We start from the raw sequence: 10026 nt of genomic DNA, 5'->3' as shown, positions 1-10026 counted from the left end.
AATAGCAGCTGTGCAGGTATCAATTTTCTCCCTGCCTCTGCACTCCCAGCATACCCAGCTCTCTATCTCCCAGAACACCTAATGGCTCCAGTGGCGTCTCTCAACTTACCAGAAGGTTCTTTATTCAAATTTACGACAACTGTTAAGTAAAAATCCACATGATAAGCAGACATGGATGGATTTTCACAGATTTTTAGTTCTCTTTATATTATCTATGCTTGCTTCCCACCCCAAAAAAAACCTACCACTTCTTATAAACTTCCCTATTACTACTGAAGGCACCCAGGGTGGCATCTTATAATCATGCTTGACTCCTTATGCTCCCTGCTCCGCATGTCCTATCAGTTGCTAAATCCTGGCATCTATTCCTTTCTCTTCACTCCAACTGCCACCATCCTAGTTCAAGCCCTCATCACTTCTCACCTGCACTACTGCAATTTTAGCCTCCTAATTTATCTCCCTACCCTGAGTCTTTCCTCTTTTCAATCCACCCACAAGACAGCTGTCAAAATGATTTGTTTAAAGTGTAGGCCTGCCTATATCATTTCACTGCTCAATAAATTCCTGGGACTCTCTATTATCATTGTATTCAAAGGTGCCAATGTCTGTTATCTTAAAACCCTACACAAATCATTGGTTATATTTTATTAGATTAGCAGCAGTACTAAAAATAAAGAAAACAATGTGCATGGGGACATCTCCTTCCCCATTTTATCAGTTCTATGTTTCTGGGAAGAGGAAAGAACAGTAAATGTAAATTCCCAGTGGCATGGTACAGAATCCCAGAATCTCAGACTTGGAAGGTATGTCAGAGATAACCTTGTACAACTGATACTAGGAAAAAGAATCCTCTCCGTAATACCCCCAACAAGTCATCATTCTACCTCAACTCAATGATCTCCACTGAGAAAAGTTTTCCTTATATCAACACTAAATCTTTCTCTCTCCAACTTATTGTTCCACTCCTAGTTCTGCTCTCTGAGAAGAAGAATGAGTCTAATCCCTCTTCCTGAGTATAGCTCTTCAAATATATGAAAATATCTTTTATAAGTCTTCTCTCCTCAAAGCTACATGTATCCAGTTCCTTCCCAACTATTGCATGACATGTCAATCCATATGCTCTGCCCTGGAGTTAGTGTAGGTTGTCAATGTCTTTCATAAAATGTAGTGCTTAGAACTGAATGCCATACTATAGATCAGTCCTTCTTAAACTGTGGGTTGCTACTCCATACTGGGTCGTGGAAAATTTAGCAACAGTAAAAGGTTTCTGAATACACAACAGCCAAAATTTAATTCAAAATCAAACATGTAATGAATCCAAGGTGTTTCTGTTGTTGCTTGCCTATGTTGTATTGCCAAACTTCACAGTAGCCTTGGTTCTGAGAACAAAGCATGGGCAGTTTGCACTGAGCAGGCCCTCAGGTCACGCAACACCAACCAAGCTGCAGAACTGTGAAAAAGAGGTCAAAAAGGGGTCACTAGTAGAAAAAGTTTAATAAGCCCTGCTAGAGATATAACTCAAGAGGAACAAATTGAGGTTCTTGCATCCCTCTTCCTGGTCATTCTACTTTTTGTTGAAGTTGTAGATTATATTTGCCTTTTGGGCTGCCATGTTACACTAAAGGATTCATATTAAGGTCAAGGCCCACCAAAATTCTTAGATCCTCTTCACATAAACTGCTGTCCAGTCATCCCTTCCCGATAACTTGTTCAACTAATGATATGAACCATAGGCCTTTACATCTATCATATTTAATCATCTAGTCACAGACTAAGTTACTTTCTTGCAACTTTTGACTGAGCATGGGGATATAAGACAGTGGAGTAAGAGAAGGAAGCCATGTGTGAGAAATGCTGGTAATTTGGTTTCCACAGATTCTACAGGAACAACGGGTGTTCTAAAAACAGACACTGCACAGGACGTGCAGGAAGGTATAAATCAGGATAAGGGAGGAAGGGTAGAGCACCCTATCCAATCATATAGCTGGAAGAAATCTGTAAGTTTCCTCCTGGAAGGGGCCTGAGCTAGGCTTACTCAAACTGACTGGGAGGTGGTCAAGGGATGGTCACCAACTTTTCATTAATAAGCATGCTTAACTAGCCTCATACATATTAGCTGACAGACCCCCCCACAGAATTGGAGCATCATTATTCGATCATGGGACACATGAAGCTCATGTTGGGAGGGAGAAACATATATGTAATAGGCAGGTCAGACAGATTGTAACCCAAAAGAGATGGAACCAATCTTAGTTCTGAAGGGAGGAACAAGGCAGAAAGTTCAGATGGAAGCAGCATAAAAGGACTTGCATTTGTCTGATTCTTTGCAGTCTTTTAAGGAGGCTACCCATTTATTCAAGAGATAATATATGTAAAATAAAGATAATGAAAACCTTCCTGGCTCTCTAACAAGTATTTTTTTATTCCTAGACTGAGATGTTTATAACCATTGGGGGGGGGGAGGGGCTCGTCCAGTATTTATATGGCATCAGAAAGATGTAGACAAAAGAGGGACCCCCCCCCCATTTTCCAATGGGCCCGACTGTCCACAGGCTTTTCTTCTTTGGACTATGAAATTCCCAGGACTATTTTGTTTCATTGCTGCAGATCCAGGAACATAGGTGAAGATGAAGTGAAACTAGCCCAGGAATCCCACACATATAACTAGTCTAGCCTGAGTTTGGGTCATTGGAGTGAGGTTTTGGCCATCTCAGGAGAGCTGAGATGAGGAGAAAGAGGATACCTAATGGGGGATGGATCCCTCGAGGCACTGTGTCTGTGGCCAGTTGGGAGAGGTACTGGTAATATTCTCCCTACACTCTCCTCCCCATCCCCCACCCCTGCTCCCCAGCAGAGAGAGGGAGTACAAGAGGGAGAGAAGGAAGAAAAATCTGGGAAGGATCCTTTTGAAATTGGCTAGAAGTAAGTCAGAATAAATTACAACTCCGAGTTCTTGACCAGTCTGAATTCGAATTCTAAACAGGTTTCTAAACTGGACCTTATAATGCTGCTGTGTCGTGTGTGTGTGTGTGTGTGTGTGTGTGTGTGTGTGTGTGAAGTATTTCCTGTTTGTGGTGGTAAATTTGAAATGCATCTAAAGAAAAAACCTTTAGGAGGTTTTTTGGCTGGCTAGCTTTGGAAAGCTCCTCCACAGGTCTTAGGTGGGATTAATTAGCAGAACAAAGGATCTCTAACTGGCAGCTAAAAAAGGAAAACTGAGTCTTTGAATTAGGGTTGATTAGGGCCTCAAAGTTAGAAAAATCTGTATTTTATCTTTGTTTTAAAATCAATGTATCTGATCTCAGGCAGTGTATTTGGAAGTGCAAAATTAAAGGGGTCTTCTGTCTGATAATGGAATTATTTTGGGGTTTCAGCATTCTGTTTAATAATAATTCTACATTATAAGAAGCTCTCTGCAGAAGGCTGAGAGGAATTCAACTTTTTTAGTATGTTAATTATCACATGTTTTACTTAACCCCAACTTTCTTTGGTGCTGGAAGAGTGAGCAGGATTGGGGTAAGTGAAAATCCTTTAAAAAAAAACATCTGGGGCAGTTTGAGTGGAGATTGGTAAAGGGGAGAGGCAGAAGCAAAAGCAAAAATCTGGAAGATAAGAGGTGTTTGCACTGGAGTAAAAGGTGCCTTCAAGCCCATTTCCTCCTTAGCCACTCCCATCTCACTTAAAAGGATTTGGGGATGTTAAAGAGAACATTAGTATCAGGGACTGGAAAGTGAAATTTGTAGCCTGATTAGTTAACCAATGGGCAAAGTTATGGGAAATTTGAAAATCCAGGGGAGGCTAAGTGATGCAGTGAATAGAGTACCTGCCTTGGAGTCAGGAGGACCTGAGTTCAAATGTGACCTCATACACTTAACACTTACTAGCCTTGTGACCTTGGGCAAGTCACTTAACCCCAACTGCCCTGCCTTTCCCCCTCCAAAAAGCAAAAAAAAAAAAAAAAAAAAAAGAAGAAGAAGAAGAAGAAATTAGGAAATCTTAATACTATAGAAATAGTGGCTATGGTAAAGATATTGGTTACTATAAATTTTGGTTCCTTAGGTCTTTCATCTGAGCCAAACCCTTTGGCTCATCTGATTGGAACTTTATGGAGAAATGTTTTATAAGATCTTTGGTGTGATTTATAGAGGGCCTACTGAATTTTTTTTGTCTTATAAAATCATTTGCTTTATTGTGTGGTATTTTCTAAGGTTAACAATTTTAAGAAATATCCTTTCATCAGTTAAAAAAAAATATTTTCAATTGTTTATTTTTACTTTTCAACATTGATTTCCACAAGATTTCAAGTTACAAATTTTTTCCCCATCCCTTCCCTACTCTCCACCCCAAAATAGCGTTCTACTGAATACCCTTTCCACCAATCTGCTTTCTCCTATATCCTCCCAATTCCCCCTCTGACTTTCTAGCAGGGCAAGATGGACCCCAGGGCCTGTACATCTTATTTCCCAGTCGCATGTAAAAAAAAAAAATATATATATATATATAAACATTTGATTTTAAAACTTTGATTTCCAGATTCTTTCCCTTCTTCCCTCATTACCCACCCCTACTGGGAAGAAAAGCAATTCAATATAGGTTATACATGTGTAGTTACACAAAACATTTCCATAGTAGATGTATTGTGAAAAAATGACTATATTTCCCTCCATCCTATCCCCCCCCCACTTATTCTGTTTTCTACTTTGATGCTGTCCCTTTTCAAAAGTGTGTACTTCTAACCACTCTCCTCTCCAATCTGCCCTCCCTTTTATCCTCCCCGCTCTTATACTCTTCCCCCCTACTTTCTGGTAGGGTAACATGCCCAATTTATTGTGTATGTTATTACCTCCTTAAGCCAAATTCAGTAAGAGTAAGGTTGCCCCATTTCCTTTTGCCTTCCTGTTCTTCCCCTCCATTGTAAGTTTTCTCTTACCTCTTTTATATGAGGTAATTTAACCTACTCTATCTCTCTCTATCTCCTCTCATTATATTTCTCTCTCACCTCTTAATTTTATTTTTTAGATATCATCCCTTCCTCTTCAACTGATCCTGTGCCCTCTATTTATACATGTACATACATATACACTCACATATGTATTTATATGCACATATACCCTCCTAAATAAACATATATGTATACATATATATTCCCATCAACTATCCTAATACTGAGAAAAATATCATGAGTTACAATGATTGTTTTTCCATATAGAAATGTAAATAGTTCAACTTTAATAAGTTCCTTATGATTTCTTTTCCCTGTTTACCTTCTCATGCTTCTCTTGCTTCTTGTATTTCAAAGTCAAATTTTCTGTTCAGCTTTGTTTTTTTCATCAAGAATGCTTGAAAGCCCTCTATTTCATTGAATGACCCTATTTTCCCCTGAAGCATTATACTAAGTTTTGCTGAGTAGGTGATTCTTGGTTTTAGTCCTAGCTCCTTTGACCTCTGGAATATTATATTCCAAGCTCTTCAATCCCTTAATGTAGAAGCTGCTAGATCTTGTGTTTCCACATGATTGTGTTTCCACAATACTCAAATTATTTCTTCCTGGATGCTTGTAATATTTTCTCCTTGACCTGGGAACTCTGGAATTTGGCTATAATTTCCTAGGAGTTTTCTTTTTGGGATCTTTTTCAAGAGGTGATTGGTGAATTCTTTCAATTTCTATTTTGCCCTCTGGTTCTAAAATATCAGGGCAATTTTGCTTGATAATGTCTTGAAGGATCATTTCTAGGTTCTTTTTTTGATCATGGCTTTCAGGTAGCCCAATATCTTTTAAATTATCTCTCCTGGAACTATTTTCTAGGTCAGTGTTTTTTTTTTACCAATGAGATATTTCACATTGCCTTTTATTTTTTCATTTGTTTGGATTTGTTTTATAGTATCTTGGTTTCTCATAAAGTCATTAGCTTCCATTTGCTCCAATATAATTTTGAAGGAATTATTCTCTTCAGTGAGTTTTTGAAATTCCTTTTCCATCTGGCCAAATCTTCTTTTTAAGACATTCTCCTCATTGGCTTTTTAGGTCTCTTTTGCCATTTGAAATAATCTATTTTTTAAGGTTTTATTTTCTTCAGTATTTTGGGGGCCTCCTTTAGCAGGCTGTTGACTTCCTTTTCATGATTTTCTTGCATCATTATCATTTCTCTTCCCCATTTTTGCTCTTGCTTGATTTTCAAAATCTTTCTTGAGCTCCTCTATGTCCTGTAACCAATTCATATTTTTCTTGGAGGCTTTTGATGCAAGAGTTTTGATTTTGTTGTCTTCTGATTCCATGTTTTGATCTTCTTTGTGCCCCCCAAAAGATTCTATGGTCTGATTGCACTTCTTCTGTCTGCTCATCTTGCTAGTCAATTGCTTGACTTCTGAGCTCTTTGTCACTGTAGAACTCTGCTTTCAGACAAGAAAGCTTTGTCCCAAAGAGCTAGGGTTTTCACAGATGTTGTCAGAGGTCTGAGGAGGGCGCCCTCTTGTGATAGTAATGGAATATAAAGATTCCCCTATATTGGCTTGGTTTTCAAATTGATTGTGTTAAAACCCAGAGCTTGTTAATCCCACCTGAGGGATGGACTTGTTGACTTGAAAAGAGTCCTGAACTGGGAGGAGCTGGTGATGTAGATTTGGAGAGACACAAGAGAGAGGCAGAAGAACTTTTTGGAAGCAGCACCCTCGTGGAGGCAGAGAAAGACTGAGAGGATTGCTGAGGGACACTTTGAATTGCCCTGGACTTTTGAGACCTGCCCCCAGAGCTGCCAAGGACTGAGGAAACATGGCTGTTTTGCTGGTACTTTGTCTGTTTTGATGTTGTTTTGCCAGATTTGTCCACTAGTGAAAGACAGTCCTGTTGTTGAAGAAGTCCTGGAACCTGGCTGTTGTCTAAGAGCTCCTGAGACTGTCCTGCAGACAGAGAGTGAATACTGTCCACTGGTGAAGGACAGTGCTGTTGTTGTGGGGGTCTGGAAACCTTTCTGTTGGTTCAGAGCTACTAAGACTGTCCTGCAGACAGAGAGTGAATACTGTCCACTGGTGAAGGACAGTGCTGTTGTTGCAGGGGTCTGGGAACCTTTCTGTTGGTTCAGAAGCCCTGAAGGATTTTCTTGTTGTATGTTTACAGAAATCCTGGGAGAGGGTTTTGCTAATGTTTTCAGGGGTTCTAGGACTGTTCTACAGACAGAGGATGAATTAATGAAGAGACTGGCAAGTATCTTGTGGCCTTGCTAAGCTTTGTCTCCCCAGTAACAAAGATTGCTGAGAACTTGCCTCCTGTCAAGATGAAGAAAAGACCTCCATTTGGGTATTAAGTGCTGTACTTAAACTTGATGTAACTCTGGGGTAGATTCAATTGTGATCCAGGGGTGGGGAACTTTTGACCTTTTTGTGTTCTATGGTTGAACAAATGAATGTACTTTACTTATGTTTGGAAACTAATCTCCATTTGAGAAGAGGGGCTTTGTGGTGGACTAAATGAAGGTACAGCCTAAGGGTGGAGTAGTATTTAGAACAGGGACTTCGTAATTGATTGAATGAATGGAAGGTCCTGGGGTGGGGTAGTACTTGGAGATTATTTAATCACACTTAGTAAATGCTGTATTTTGAATGATGTCATATTTTGATCTTCTCTGTTCTTAATTTGTCACTGAATAAAATGGAGAGCACCTATGCTGGTATTCTGAACCTTGGGGAGTTGCCTTTGCTTGGCATTACATTACACCTCTCTACAGACACCACACTGGCAAACTGGTGTTCCGAACCCCAGGACCACTACCCAAGAAAGTGACCCAGATCCAAGTCAGTCAAATCAAGAGCGATTACCCTCTGAATGGTCACTTGGCCTCCCCATGATCTGTAGGCCAGGAGCTCCTGAGGCAGCCATGAAGCGGATGCTACAGCTGTAGTGCTTCCACTACCTCTCCCGCTGTGGGCAGGAGCAAGATCACACCCTTCCTTTCCAACAGAGCTCCTGACTGACCTTTAACTTTCTTTTTGGAGTTTATGGGTTGAAAAGTCTGGAAACTGCCACAGCTGCTGGTGATTCACTCTCCTGAAGACTAATCTGGCCCCAGCTGCCTCCCTGGGGCCAAAACCACATGGCTCACATGGGACTGTGCTGGGCTCCGAGTGCACTGCAATGAACCCTTCCTGTTGGCCTGCCAGACTAACTTCAGTGGGAGATTTGTTTCTCTCTGTCACTTCGTGGGTTCTGTAACTCTAAAATTTGTTTAGAGTCATATTTCATAGGTATTTGAGGTGGTTGTGGGGGGAGGTCGTGGAATTTCCTGCTTCTACTCCCAGGCCTACTGAATTTCTATTTGCAAACTAATTGGTTACACAGATTGATATAGGGGACAATTAGGCCAAAATTTAATGGAAATGTTCCAAATATGCTTATGGGTAGTTTATATGTTTGGAAAATCTGGTATGAGAAAGGGGAAGAGATTGCACATGACAAGGCTAAATGGGACCCCAGTATTTGGGAAGTGAGGCTTATACAGAGGTTTCTTAATAGTGGAGTAGTTTTAGAATTTTTACAGGGGAAGACTGAGAACAGAATGGGAGGCACAGGCTAGGAGAGACAAGAAAAATTTTATGACCCAGGATGGGGGAAGAAATTCCATTATTCCCTTCCTCTACTCCCTTCTCCTCAGCCCTGGGGAAAAAGGAAGCAGGGGGAGGGACTGCAGGTGGAGTAGACTGCCCATTAGATCTATAATTTTCATATGATCTAGAAACACTGAAGTTAATTGTTTGTGTTTTAATTAGAGTGATTTGATGAAACTGTGAGTTACCGTTTTGAAGATAAAACCTAAGATTATTAATGTGCATGGAAAGGAGGGATTAGGTGGAAAATATTATCCTGACTGGTTCTACTCATTCAGAACAGTCCTTCTGTATGTATGGGGGTTGCAGGAAGGGACATTAGGATCAGCCCCTACCTGGGGTCCATTTCAATTCTTATCTTATAAACTCACCAAGGCCCCTGAAAGCCATCTGTGTGGGCAGGGTCATCAGCCCTGGGAAAAGAACTTGTTTTAGTAATGATGTTCCTAAGCAATGAACTTGGGTTTGCTGAGGAGTTGCAAGTTCATGTACAATAAATAGAAATTGGCTATCAATTGGCTTTTACACCAGGACAAGTTTAAAAATGAGAGGAGAAAGATGTTAAATGAAATTTTTTAAGTTTGTGAGTCCTGGTAAATCTTTATTGTTTATTGCAATTCAATGAGAGTAAAATAACTGTATCTAACTCTAAATTGTAATTAGTGAGACTTGGTGTTTAAGATAAGAACATTCTTTTTGAGTGTTATGGGAATGATTAGATACCTAAATTCATCAACCTGTGAGGTTAGCCATTAACCTTTGTGTTTTGTTTAAGCTGGGATTCCAGCACAGAGCAGTTATGCTAGTAATGGAATTAGAGGTGTGGGAAGATAAATAAAGACTTGGTTAGAAATATGGAAGACAGATAAGGTTTGGGGACAAATGAGGGTTATCCAAGCCCCTCCTGTCTCTAGATAGTTGCTCTGTATACCTTTGTGTCAGCTCCAGGTGGTTTAAGTATGCAGGGAGAGTATGAGGAAGTAATTTAAGAAGACAGATGTTAATAGCTCAGTCAAATTTTAGAAGGAAAAGAAATAAGGATACAAATTCAATGTTGAATCATTATCCCATGGACTGAGGCTGGGATTTAAAGTTACTATTATAAAGGTGTATCTATGTGGAATGGTATCCTTGTATATTTCAAAGTGATGTAAGAGCAATTGAGTATTAATACAATTGAATGAATTAATTACTGGGACTAAATCAGAGACATCTTCAGTTTGGGGAAGAGAATTTCAGTGTAAGTTCAGACCAAGCATGGTCAGAGGAAGATATAGAAGTTTGGGAAGCAGTTGCAAATCTGTTAGAGCAGTAACTTGTGATATCAATGGAAGATTTGATTTTTATGAACAAGAATGAGTATAGAAAGGAATGCAGGTTATTTGAGACTCACTTTAAAGATGTTCCTTAACCAATGTGAGGTTATAG

The 10026-nt window shown here is 39.8% G+C and overlaps 1 protein-coding gene across 4 annotated transcripts in view; it reads right to left on the bottom strand.

Annotated features, from left to right (window-relative positions):
* Window positions 1-10026, bottom strand: part of GGTA1 (glycoprotein alpha-galactosyltransferase 1 (inactive)) — a 137444-nt gene that overhangs the window by 48381 nt on the left and 79037 nt on the right. The gene's annotated exons all lie outside the window — the stretch shown is intronic.

This window comes from Petaurus breviceps, unplaced genomic scaffold (assembly GCF_028583685.1).
Source record: "Petaurus breviceps papuanus isolate PSGF00001 unplaced genomic scaffold, PetGlider_PUasm1.0 90879, whole genome shotgun sequence".
Taxonomy (NCBI): domain Eukaryota; kingdom Metazoa; phylum Chordata; class Mammalia; order Diprotodontia; family Petauridae; genus Petaurus; species Petaurus breviceps.
The sequence above is the reverse complement of the archived record's forward strand: the minus strand, read 5'-3'. Positions and strand labels throughout refer to the sequence as shown.